Source organism: Agrilus planipennis, unplaced genomic scaffold (assembly GCF_000699045.2).
Source record: "Agrilus planipennis isolate EAB-ADULT unplaced genomic scaffold, Apla_2.0 scaffold256, whole genome shotgun sequence".
Taxonomy (NCBI): Eukaryota; Metazoa; Arthropoda; class Insecta; order Coleoptera; family Buprestidae; genus Agrilus; species Agrilus planipennis.
Genome location: NW_020439045.1, coordinates 182,286 through 191,846, shown reverse-complemented (window position 1 = coordinate 191,846; position 9,561 = coordinate 182,286). Strand labels below are relative to the sequence as shown.

Sequence of the window (9,561 nt, the reverse complement as noted above, 5' to 3'; positions counted from 1 at the left end):
CTATCTGATGTAAAAAGTTCCCTATCAAATGAAACTGTATTCATAACTTGTTACTGTTTGTAATAAGACATTCCAGTATCAAATTGATGTGAATTTCATATAAGCAATCGTTGTTTTTAATCTCATTATACATGTCCTTGTAGCCTCCAGTGATAGTTTAATATCTCTCGTACTATGGGTTACGATAGCGCTAGTAGTCTTTTTCTTTGAAGGCCGCAAAGCAACGATTCTGTTGTTGGTTTTATTCACAAACAGTAAAGAGAAAAGTGCGCGGGCTTTATGGAACATTTAACGCGTTTTCGCGAAAATAAAACGATTTTATGCCGAAATTACCTTCATAAACTTCAAAGTGTTTATGATTTGATGAAAATAATAACAAGTGCACCATTAGAAAGTGATGTGTTTTATATTCCAGTAATTTAATTCGGTAAGTAGCTTTGTTTTTTATTTTCTCTAGTGATTTAACAAAATCTTGATCCTATTGTTTAATTTGAGCACACTTCAGATACTGATTTTTGGCTATACTTATATTTCATATTCAGTTTTTATTATTAAATGATCATTTTTATTAAATAGTTACACTTTGAGTTTGTATTTTCTTGATACTAGTCATGACAATTAGGGTACACTTGTAAGAATTTATTTTAAAATTTTGTGTTATTCCTTCAATTAGATTAATTGTATTATTATATTGCGGTCTTCATACAGGTGAAATCAACATTAAGTTAAAAAGGGCATTTATACCAAATATTAATATTAACGGTAGATGCACCTTCTCTCAAAACTATTTCATTAGTCAAATATTAATAAAAAAAGTGTTCCATTCTTCACTAAGTACCAAATTTTAGTATTTATTGTAATTGTGGAAAAATTGTGATTACTGTTTAATCGGAAATATAGATGCGCTTTTTTACAACAGGAAATTTTCATGTATTTTAACAGTAAATCACCCTTAACTGATTTAAATGAAAGGCGATCGTCAGACAGATTGCACTGTTCGATTCTGCAGCATTTTCTACCCCTGATACATGTAACGGAGGGTGTGAAATGAATTACATTTTTGGTCGGAAATTTAGATGCCCTTTTTTAAAACAGGAAGTTTTCATGTATTTGAACAGTAAATCACCCTTAACTCATTTATATGAGGGGCGATAGTCTAACAGATTGAACTGTTCCATTCCGCAACATTTTCTACCCCTGATACATGTAACCGAGAGTGTGAAATGGAATGTTTTTTAAGCCGGAAACTTAGATGCGCTTTTTTAAAACAGGAAATTTTCATGTATTTTAATAGTAAATCACCCTTAACTCATTTATATGAGGGGCGAACTTCAAACTGATTGCACTGTTGGATTTTGCAGCATTTGTTACCCCTGATACATTTAGTGGAGGGTGTGAAATGGATTGTTTTTTAGCCGAAAACTTACATGCGCTTTTTTAAAACAGGAAATTTTCATGTATTTTAATGGTATATCACCCTTAACTCATTTATATGATGGGCGATCGTCAAACAGATTGCACTGCTATATTCGGCAGCATTTTCTACCCCTGATAGATGTAACCGAGGGTGTAAAATGGATTGCTTTTTAGCCGGAAACTTAGATGCGATTTTTTAAGAATGGAAATCTTCATGTATTTTAATAGTAAATCACCCTTAACTCTTTTATATGATGGGCGATCGTCAAACAGATTGCATTGTTGGATTCTGCCGTATTTTCTACCCCTGATACACGTTACCAAGGGTGTGAAATGGATTGTTTCTTAAACGGAAATTGAGATGCGCTTTTTTTAATACAGTAAATTTTAATGAGTTTTAACAGTGAATCACCCCTAACTTGCTTATTGGTGGAGGTATCGTCAATCAGATTGCACTGTTAGATTCTGCAGCATTTTGTACCCCTGATACATGTAACCGAGGGTGTGAAAAGGATTGTTTTTTAGCCGAAAACTTAGATGCGCTTTTTTGAAACAGGAAATTTTCATGTATTTTAATAGTAAATCACCCTTAACTCATTTATATGAGGGGCGAACTTCAAACTGATTGCACTGTTGGATTTTGCAGCATTTGTTACCCCTGATACATTTAGTGGAGGGTGTGAAATGGATTGTTTTTTAGCCGAAAACTTACATGCGCTTTTTTAAAACAGGAAATTTTCATGTATTTTAATGGTATATCACCCTTAACTCATTTATATGATGGGCGATCGTCAAACAGATTGCACTGCTATATTCGGCAGCATTTTCTACCCCTGCTAGATGTAACCGAGGGTGTAAAATGGATTGCTTTTTAGCCGGAAACTTAGATGCGATTTTTTAAGAATGGAAATCTTCATGTATTTTAATAGTAAATCACCCTTAACTCTTTTATATGATGGGCGATCGTCAAACAGATTGCACTGTTGGATTCTGCCGTATTTTCTACCCCTGATACACGTTACCAAGGGTGTGAAATGGATTGTTTCTTAAACGGAAATTGAGATGCGCTTTTTTTAATACAGTAAATTTTAATGAGTTTTAACAGTGAATCACCCCTAACTTGCTTATTGGTGGAGGTATCGTCAATCAGATTGCACTGTTAGATTCTGCAGCATTTTGTACCCGTGAGACATTTAACCGAGGGTGTGAAATGAAAACAGATAGTAATAATAACAGGTGATATTAACAGAACCAAAATTTGTAATTGGGTACCTAATTATTTATCAAACTATAGGAATGAACAAAGTGAAGAGCTTTTCCTAGTAATGCGATTTTACTCGTAATCCTATTTGGCTTATTGCAATTATAAATCAAATCAAATTGTCTCCTTAATTTTTCTTCTACAGCAATAAATTTAGATCTTGTAGTATTTATGTTAAGGGTAATCCTATAGCGGCATTCTTCTTTCTGTATCTAATAGTTCCGACCTAGGTTTTTATAAAACAATCGGCCTGCTGTATGTAATGAATATTTATTTATAAAAATGTTAATGTAGAAACAAATATTATCTGGTTCATAATTTAGCTTCAATGTTATGAGTTGTTTTTTTGTTTCGTTATCTCTAGATGACGACGGCAATGAATTATTATCTTCAGGTTTTGTCCTTTACGAATATTAGAACATTTGATGTGAAATATTAAATCGTTTGCCATTGTAGGCATCTTTAAAATTCTTGTGTTAATATTACAAATAGGTGCATGTATAATTATCGACATTTAATTTTTGTTACTAACAATAAAGTACTCTTAACATAACTCAGAAAAGTTTATGTTAATCTATTTCATCTCCTGGCAATTTCTGCTGCAAAGGATAAAATATTGTACTGGTTATTATTATTATAGTAAATTGTATCAAAACTTTCNGATACAATTTACTATAATAACAATAAAGTACTCTTAACATAACTCAGAAAAGTTTATGTTAATCTATTTCATCTCCTGGCAATTTCTGCTGCAAAGGATAAAATATTGTACTGGTTATTATTATTATAGTAAATTGTATCAAAACTTTCAAATTAAAGGGAATTTTCTATTGTTACTGCGTATAGACAAAATAAAATAATTAAATTACCAAAGGGTTTGGAAGGAATACACATACGAATTTTGATAATTTTACACCGGAATTTTATTGTTTCATAAGTCGTGTATTATTTTAATAACGCTCCGCACTGAGGCTGCTGAGGGCGCCAGCTGTATTTTACATTCGACTTAACTCTGTATTATTAGTAAATACTGAACCGTACGACTGAGTATGTTGCGCGGAGAGCTACGGAAAATCTGGTGTGTTTTCGTGGAAATTTACCGAATTGGTGTGGAAAATATTATAAAAACTGTGCATCTTGGTGTGATTTAACATTAATTTAAGCGAACGTTCAATTATAATGAGATGTGTTTTGTATACTTATAGTCTGATCCGGTAAGTCTTTATTGCTAGTTTAAAATTGAATATTGTAAATTTTTAGGGCTACATACAGATATATTTTATGTTAAAAAACAATGTGTTTAATAAACTAGTAATATTAATTAAATTTAATTTCATTTAAGTGTTTTTTCGTGATTGTAGTAAAGCTGCTATTATCAGCTTTCACAAGTAATGTAGGCAAAAGTTACTCTACAGATCGCTTTAGAATATCATTAGGCACTTTGTGTAAAAAGTTTAGTTTTATATTGTTAATATTTTTCGTTAAATATATCTTTATGTTTAACCGCTCACCGCACATTCAAGCAAGAAACTAGATACATATACTTGGCTTAGGCAAGAGGCAGGCAAGTAGTAATACGGTATGCGAGATGCTGGCTGTAGTACACCCGCTGCACACGGAGGGCGCCTTAACTGTGCAAATAGCGGGGTATGCAGCTGGGAAGCTGCCGGTGGCCCGGCCTATATTACTAGCCTACGATTAATACTTCGTTCTTCCTGTATAGTTAACACGTCGCTTTCTCGTACTCTCAATACATCTCGACATGNAAGCTCGTCGATAACGTCACCAGTTACCGCCTGTTACGATTCACGGCCACACATCAGTTCCTTCGTAGACAGCATTGAGATCGTGTGTTAGCGCCGATAGTTGCGTGGAAATTGCCTTGTTTACGTGGAAACTAAACTGTTTTGTATCATAAACTAACATTTTCGCAAGTGTGTATTTGTGATTTTGTTTAGTACTAAAGCGATGGCACCATTATAATACAATATGGAATATTTTGCAATCCATTCATCAGTTTTATTCGGTAAGTTTTAAATTTATAAGTGGAATAGGTGATTTTTCCAAGATTTTCGTTTGCATGTAGGTTTGTTGCTTTTGCATGGATTATCGGTTCAGTAAACTAGTACCATTACAACAGTTCTCGGCCTTTCGCATTAATATTAAGTGCTTTTTCACGATTTTAGTAAAACTGCGATTATCAGCCTTCACAAGTAATATAGGCAAAATTTACTCTACAAATCGTTTTCAAATATCGATAGGGGCTTTGTGTAAATATTTTAGTTTTATATTTTTAATATTTGTTGTTAAAAATATCTTTACTTTTAAACGCTCACCGCACATTGAAGCAAGAAAGCAGATACATATACTTCGCTCAGGCATGACACAGGTAAGTAGTAATACGGTATGCGAGATCTGGCTGTAGTACACCCGCTGCACACGGAGGGCGCCTTAACTGTGCAAATAGCGGGGTATGCAGCTGGGAAGCTGCCGGTGGCCCGGCCTATATTACTAGCCTACGATTAATACTTCGTTCTTCCTGTATAGTTAACACGTCGCTTTCTCGTACTCTCAATACATCTCGACATGCTCCGGCATGACGCGGTGTACTGAAATACGGGATATCGGCGATTAACTTACAGGTAGCGCGTAGGCTTAATAGTGGGTGGATGTTTTGCACTTTTTGGAAATGATTTTTATTATATTGACACTAAAACACTGTTAGATGACTTTTTTAAGGCTTCTGCAGCACAAAAATTAGCATTGTATTCTTTTGTTGACAGTCTTATTTGCCTTCTTACACACTTTGTTATATACATCTGCCCAGACTTATCCCTTAACGTTTATTTTCTTTAACCCTACCTTGCGTTCAATCTCGACGACTATCTTTTATACTTAAATTACTGTTTTATTCGCTCTCGCACGTTCTCTCTTTTTTCACCCATTCTTACCCTAATTCTCATTTGTACTTTAGTCTTTACATTATCACCTTCGTTCTTTCATGCATTTCTTGCACCTTTTTATTGACACTCTAACTGTTTTGTATACCCTATCTACTACAGATATTCCAATCTTAATCTTTTCACCTAAATTTTTTTCAACTCTCGCATACGTTCATTCACGGTTACTATCTTTTACCATTACGTACTCGTACTCCCTTCGTTGGATGTATTTCAACCAATATTCTTATTCGTTCTTTTACTTTGACATTCTCACCCTCAAGCGTTCTTTCATGAATTTATTGCACTTATTCGCTGTGACTATAATTTACTACTTTATTTACCCTAATCATACAGATATTCCAATCGTAATGATTTCACCTATACTTTATTTAATCCTCGCATGAATTCATTTACGATTACTATCTTTCACCCTTATATTACTTATTATGCAGTTCCACCCCTGTTTTCCTGGTATCATAATGAGTTATATTTTTAAATTTGCTACTCAGTTTTAACCGATAATAATGTTGTAAGAACCACCATAACTAATTTTTCGTAAAAGTATATTTTTTACTTATAAATATGTTTAAGAAATTTGTAAAAAGACTAACGATTGATTTTGTTCACAGCAATGTTAATATCCGTTGACAATGCCATGTAGGGGGTTCGTGTTTCCTGGTTAAGAAAGAAACCATGAACCGATTAAGGATATGATGGTAAGTTTTCATTAGTTGCATTATCCACTTTATCATTGATTATGATTGACGTAATGACTCGCCTCTAACTTACTTAACTTGTAATCGTATTCAATAAAATTTTGTACGTTTTGTAGTACTTATTACTCAGTATAATTTCTTAAACACAAAATGCCTGAATTCATTTTACAATGAATCCCAACTTGGGGCTTATTTGGAAGTAATTGCAAAGCTATTTACCCTGAGATTTGTATTAGTCATATTTGGATATTTTATGTATGTTTAACGGCATCACAAATAAATAAATAAATAAGGAATGAAGCGTTGGGATTTATTGTAAATAAATAAATAGCTTTATTACCTAATCTAGTTTAGATTGCTTAATCTCTTAAAATAATTATATCATGGAAAAAACTATACAAGCAAACACGATGTTTAGTTTTGAATCTTTTATTTGTGGTAAAATCTATGCAGAGATGTGCAGAATGTCTTTTTTTAAAGTATTTAAACAAAATAAAATAGATTTTCCTTTTGTATTTTAATGCTAGATGCAAAATATGTATTTTCAAAATACTTTTTTCAAATAAATACTTTTTTGCAGTGCCTATTTAATTTTCTACATTTACTTAAGTATAACATATTTTTTATGAAAACTGCAGGCATTTCGGAGTTTTTCTAGGTCAATAGTGGTATTTGCATTATATCACAAGATGAGAAGATTGAGTATTATTCATATTTTTCTGTTTGAAGTGATTGAGATATAGTTTTTCTATCTTTATGTTATAGTTTCTTCAGTTAAACAACAAATAATTCTTTTGTATAATACTTTGTCACGGTTTTAATTGGAAAAAAGACACTGACGCCAAAATAGTTTGCTTAGCGTGAAAGAACAGAGCCAAAATAGCCTAGCAAATAATTTTATTGATGTAAAATCATCTTCAATCATTTAATATCAAAATATTTACAAGCCCATTTTGTTTCTGATCTTTTACACATTGTAATAAGAAAAAGAAATGAAATCCATAGTTTCTTTAGCTTTGGCTTCATCTAATAAGTAAAGTTTTTCGATCGTTTTGGAGTATATGCATTTATTAGCACACCACAGTTAAAGAATTAGAAGGCATTCATGGAATGTCTCTTTGTTGCCTTTTTAAGCTTCTAATACCTTCATTAGCCAATGTGAGCAACTTTCATTCATCATTTTGTATAATATTTGATCGGTGATATTAGCAAAACTTTTAACGGCGAAAACGTATTTTGCATTTTGCAAATAGAAAATACGTTTGGAAAAATATTTCAAATAAAATACAAACTGCTTTTTTCAAAAAGTATTTAAATGCAAGATAAAAATAGGTATTTTTATTTCCGGCCTGGTACCAGATAATGACGCTGGATAAAAATTGAATTGAGATAGGTCGTTTTCATCAGTATGGCGGAACTGTTACAATTTCTGTCGCTTGTTGGATTGTAAGGTTTTGATTAACGATAACTTATNAAAGATCAGAGCCAAAATAGGGTTGTTGCATATAATTTTATTGATGTAAAATCAACATCAACCGTTTACAAACCAATTTTGTTTCCGTTTTTTTTTACATATTGTAATAAGAGAAAGAAATGGAATCCAAAGTTTTTTTTAGGTTTGGGTTGATCTAATAAGTGAAATTTTTCGAATCGTTTTCTAAGAATTTTGGATTATAAGAATTTATTACCACACCACAATATCTTGTAATTTTCAGTTTTAAACAGTTGTAAAGAAACAATGAATTTAAAGATTTTGGAAACTAATCATTCAGTTTGTTGCAGAAATTGTAGAAATCATTGGCTCTCCATCTTACGATCCTGGAGAAAGTCCGTTACAACGCCTTTACACCCATGTTAAGAGGAAATTAGCAAAAGGACTTTGATTATGATGGTATGCTTTTCAATCATTTACTTAATGTATAAGATTAGTATCTGCGGTATTTATTCATTACAATTTTATTTCAATTTTCAAATATTTTTTGATAACAGCTGCTATTTGTGAAAAGTGAATAAATTTAAAGATTTTGGAAATTAATATTTGAATATTTTGCAGTTGTTGCAGAAGTTATTGGTCTTTCATCCTACCACTGTGAAGGAGAAGGATGCAGTTTCTTTATTCCTATGCTGAGAGGAAACTAGCAAAAGGACTTCGACCATGATGAGGTATGTTTTCCAATAATTTACGTAATATATTATATTAAAATTGTCATTATTAGTTATACTTTCAACATAATTTTTAATTCATTTTTGGTGATACATACTATTTATAGAAATACAATGAATTTAAAGATTTTGAAAAATAATATTTGATTATGTTGAAGATGTTACAGAAGTCTTCCATCCTGCTACTGTGAAGGAGGAGGATTAAGCGTCCTTATTCCCTTACTGAGAGAAAACAGGCAGAAGGACTTCAACCATAATGGGGTAAGTTTTCCAATCACATACGTAAAATATAAGATTAAAATTGTCATTATTAGTTATACTTCCATCTCAATTTTTTATTATTTTTTGGTGATACATACTATTTGTCGAAAGACAATGAATTTAAGATTTTGGAAATTAATATTTGAATATTTTGCAGATGTCGCAGAAGTTATTGGTCTTCCATCCTACTACTGTGAAGGAGGAGGATTCGGCGTCCTTATTCCCTGGCTGAGAGGAAACTGGCAAAAGGACTTCGACCATAATGGTGAGTTTTCCAATATTTTTTTTCAGTTGGAGTGTAGATTCAAAGCCAGTATAGGTTAAAAAAATTTTTATTGTAAAAGCGACAGCCAGCATTTCACCTTAGTGAGTCTTTTTCATAATAGTTCTTTACATAGATGAGGTAATAAATAATTGTAAATAATTGAAAACAGTGTATTAACAATAAAAGATGCAGAGATAAATTAATAAGTACTTTAAATTATTAAAATCTGTATCTGTGCTGTTTATATATTACTTTCAATTTTTTGTAATAATTATTTATTGTTTTATATATGTCTACATTTGCGTTAAAATTTGTTCTGTGTTGATAATACATACCTGAATAGCAAACCACACCATTTTATTTAATTAATAGTGTATTAACAACGAAAACTAATTTTAAAAAAGCCTGGCAATTAAGTCGAAACCCAGGTAGTACCTTTTACAGTTAATAAAACCTTACTCTTCACTGAATTTGAATTTACACTCCAAGTTTTTTATTTATTGTTATCTGTATGTATAATACTATAATAGTAATAAT

At 31.8% G+C, this 9,561-nt stretch overlaps 2 long non-coding RNA genes across 3 annotated transcripts in view; both read left to right on the top strand.

Annotated features, from left to right (window-relative positions):
* The first annotated feature begins 298 nt into the window (after positions 1 to 298).
* On the top strand, positions 299 to 8,492 carry LOC108741181. Of its 2 annotated transcripts, none has more exons than XR_003231565.1 (4): positions 299 to 427; positions 6,249 to 6,335; positions 8,118 to 8,226; positions 8,389 to 8,492. It is a non-coding gene; the product is annotated as an uncharacterized LOC108741181 (long non-coding RNA). The 2 variants fall into 2 exon arrangements; XR_001938467.1 differs by lacking the exon at positions 299 to 427 and adding an exon at positions 3,714 to 3,891.
* Positions 8,493 to 8,661: 169 nt separating this feature from the next.
* LOC112905111 overlaps positions 8,662 to 9,561 on the top strand; it is a 3,741-nt gene continuing 2,841 nt past the window's right edge. Inside the window, exons 1-2 of the long non-coding RNA XR_003231566.1 lie at positions 8,662 to 8,759; positions 8,917 to 9,024. This is a non-coding gene — a long non-coding RNA (uncharacterized LOC112905111). The remainder of the gene's footprint in view (positions 8,760 to 8,916; positions 9,025 to 9,561) is intronic.